Source organism: Carlito syrichta, unplaced genomic scaffold (assembly GCF_000164805.1).
Source record: "Carlito syrichta isolate Samal-C Ts95f unplaced genomic scaffold, Tarsius_syrichta-2.0.1 Scaffold145263, whole genome shotgun sequence".
Taxonomy (NCBI): domain Eukaryota; kingdom Metazoa; phylum Chordata; class Mammalia; order Primates; family Tarsiidae; genus Carlito; species Carlito syrichta.
Genome location: NW_007089359.1, coordinates 54,266 through 58,048, shown reverse-complemented (window position 1 = coordinate 58,048; position 3,783 = coordinate 54,266). Strand labels below are relative to the sequence as shown.

At 40.0% G+C, this 3,783-nt stretch overlaps 1 pseudogene; it reads left to right on the top strand.

The window, feature by feature from the left end:
• The first annotated feature begins 359 nt into the window (after nucleotides 1-359).
• Nucleotides 360-837, top strand: LOC103251764 (annotated as a pseudogene).
• Nucleotides 838-3,783: the final 2,946 nt, after the last annotated feature.

Below are 3,783 nucleotides of genomic sequence, written 5' to 3'. Positions count from 1 at the left end.
ATTTCATTTTAATTTAAAGAAATTTTATAAGGGAAACAAGGCAGGTATTACAATCTCTATTTTTAGGAATTAAGAAAACTTACGTAAAAGTAAAACACTTATGCCTTTAGAACTATGACAAATAAGCCATACAGCAGGGGTCAAATCTAGACCTTGTAAACTGGGACTGTAGTTTTTTGTTGGTAGTTTTTTGTTGTTTTGATTTTGTTTTTTAAAATTAAACTACATTCCAATTTAAAGAATTTATAATCCACTCATTTAAAAAAAAAAAGTTATAACTGCACTAGCCCCCACTCTTACCAACTCCTTATCATCATCTTTCTTCAAAAATCATTACCTTGAACGGCCTGCACAGCAACATGCCTAAGTTTTATTGTGACTACTGCAATACGTACCTCACCCATGACTCTCCATCTGTGAGAAAGACACATTGCAGTGGTAGGAAACACAAAGAGAATGTGAAAGACTACTCTCAGAAATGGATGGAGGAGCAGACTCAGAGCCTGTTGACAAAACAACTGCTGCATTTCAACAAGGAAAGATACCTCCTACTCCATTCTCTGCTCCGCCTCCTACAGGGGCAATGATCCCACCTCCCCCAAGTCTTCCAGGTCCTCCTCGCCCTGGTATGATGTCAGCACCCCATATGGGGGGCCCTCCCATGATGCCAATGATGGGGCCTCCTCCTCCTGGGATGATGCCGGTGGGACCTGCTCCTGGAATGAGGCCACCCATGGGAGGCCACATGCCAATGATGCCTGGACCCCAATGATGAGACCTCCCACCCGTCCCATGATGGTGCCCACTCGGCCTGGAATGACTCGACCAGACAGATAAGGATAGGGGGAGAACTCTTTTATCAGTTTTATAGTACTTGTTCTACTTCACCAGGGGATCATGGTGCTATGACTGAGTGTTTTCTTAATAGCATGTAAGAAAGACTTGCTCCCCCTTCCTATCAGAGAATAGTTTTGGAGAGGAAAAGGACAAAAAAAAGTACAGTTTTCATTTGTATTGTGAAATGTAAAAATAAAATTGTCAACTCTTTTAGTTTAAAAAAAAAAAATCATTACCTTGGCCTCCCAAGACATTCATTCGTTTTAGCCCTAATTTATCAGTAGTCTATATAGTGATCTGTACAACTGCAAGGGCTGAATTATGTTCCCTACCAGATTCCTATGTTGAAGTCCTAGCCTCCAGTACTTTGGAATGTAAGTGTATTTGCAGATAGGAACTTTAAAGAGGTAATTAAGTTTCAACAAGATCATTAGGATAGGTACTAATCCAGCATCACCGGTGTCCTTATTAAGAGTAGCTTAGGACACAGACACAGAGGGAAGACCATATGAGGTCACAGGAGAAGACAGCCATCTACAAACCAAGGAGACCTCAGAAGAAGCCAACCCTGCTGACACCTTGATCTCAGACTCCTAGCCTTTAGAACTGTGAGAAAATACCTTTCTGTTGTTTAAACCACCCAGTCTGTGATCCTTTGTTATGTCAGCCCTGGCAAATGAATACCCCAACACCACCTCTTTCCTTCTTAAATCAGCAAATTGCATTGAATATGTACTCATATCAGGCGGTGGGTCACAGTTTGAGGCTGCAGACACAGGTTGCAGATACAGTCCCTGCCCACATGGAGATTCTGGTTTATCAGGAGAGATGTACTTAAACGCTTAGTAGTGGGCATGCCTTTTTTTCTAGATGTTTCTCATAAGGAAATAACACATTTTTCACTTGCAAAGAAGTACCTTGCAGGGATTTTTGTTTGTTGTTTGTTTTATTTGGGGAGTTTTGTTTTTTTCCTTTTTTTGTGTGTTGTATTTTTAAAAGCAACTAATTGGGGAAAAACAAAATGTTCAACAACTGAGGACTGTGAAACAAATATGATAATCCACATAATGGCTTTTGATGAAATAATTATAACTGAGATTTTAGAAGAAAATTTAATGACATGGAAAGATGCAATTTTCACACACACGATTGTGAAAATAGTACACACTTATAGCTATACTCAATATTTGTCAAAAACTTGTATATACATATGAGTCAGTGTAAGGAAATTATAAGGGTTTTTTATGTTATCTTTACTCTTCCATACATTTTTTAAAGATTCTTTGCAATGAACAAAAGCTCTCTTCTGTCCACAGAGGGTGGTGTTATCTAATTAGAACTGAGATTTCAGGGAGAACTGTGACCTTCTGGTAGCTTTGTGCTGGTAAATGTTTTACAACCGTATAGTTCAACCATGAATGTTGGTTGATGTTTTCACTTATTTTAATGAATAAGACAAAAGAGAGATAATGAAAACATATGCTAAAATTTCACTCATTCAGTGATGTAAGTGAATTCCTTGTTGAATCAAATAATGGTTTTTAAAACTGGAAGAATAGCCCCTCAATTTTTGTGCTATTCACACCATAACAGCTATCGACACGACACACTCCAACACTTTCTTAAGTCTAGACAGTCAACAAAATAATAAACCAAGCCCTGATTTGAGCGTTTGCCCTCCAACCATGGTTCATCTTATGGATGATGTCACTGAACAAGGAATTGGGAGAAATAGGCAACAGCACATTTTTAGGTGGTATTTGCTCCACACAAAGTACAAGATAACCTCAAGAGTAGCAGTAAAACATAGTAAGATAATTAGGAAGTGATGGCTTTTGAGTATCTTCGTTTTTAATGTATAATTTGTATACAACAATTTGTATATAATTTATATGATAATTGCATATAATTTAAGTTTGAATAATGGCTGTGTTTAACCACCAGAGTGTAAAATGCCTGAAATGTAACAATCAGCTCTCCCGAGCCAGCTCCTGCACCCTCTGCCTGGAGGTCTGTTGGACGAAGACAGAAGTCTGCAGTAGCACTGCTGCATCAAACTGGAAACCATGGGGCCCGATCCCAGCTGCTGATCGGAATGGTGGAACGTTCCTGATGAAATGGCAACTTCAGTTCCTGATGAAACAGCAATTTCAGTTCCTGACCTTGTATTCCCCTTATCTCATAGGGTGACGTAGTCACCATGTTCATACTAACCCCCCAGGATCTGTCTGAGTCTCATTTTTGTCTTTTTTTGGGGTGCCATTATCAAGTCCATTTATGTCACTATTGTCTACAGAGTTCACAGAAGCAAATTCGAGTTATTCCTGTCCTACCTCTTATTCCAGGCAGGTGAGTATGGGGCTGGAATTCTGACTCAGACTTGTTTAGGGCAGCAGGGTATGTTACAAAGAAGAACCGGAGAGAGTGCCCGGGCAAAGAGAAGGAATCCAAAGGATATCCAAAGTGTTTATAGATCTGAGGCCAAGCACCTGCTCTGACCAGGGCTGCTCAAACCAGGCATGTCTGTTGGAGAGAGAGCCAGAAGTGTCCTTGAGGCAGTCACAAATGAATGCAATGTCAAGAGGGACATTAGCCTACTTAAAAGAACAACATGATTAAGGATGTCACAATTACCTCTCAGAGACAAGCAATATAAAAGGAAGCAATTTTACTTAGACTGGAACATTAACCATGAATCACAAATCATCTGCCGGGCATAGTGGCTCATATCTGTAATCCCAGCACTTTGGGAGGTGGCAGTAAGAGGATTGCTTGAAGGCAGGAGTTTGAGAACAGCCTGGGCAGCATAGTGAGACTCCCTCTCTATTAAAAAAAAAAAATCATACCTTTTAATCTGTTATAGCACTATAGGTAATTCTGGAATCTCTGGTCCATGAAACCCAGAGCCTATAGTCAGTCCCTCTTCTTCTGCCCTCACTTCACAGG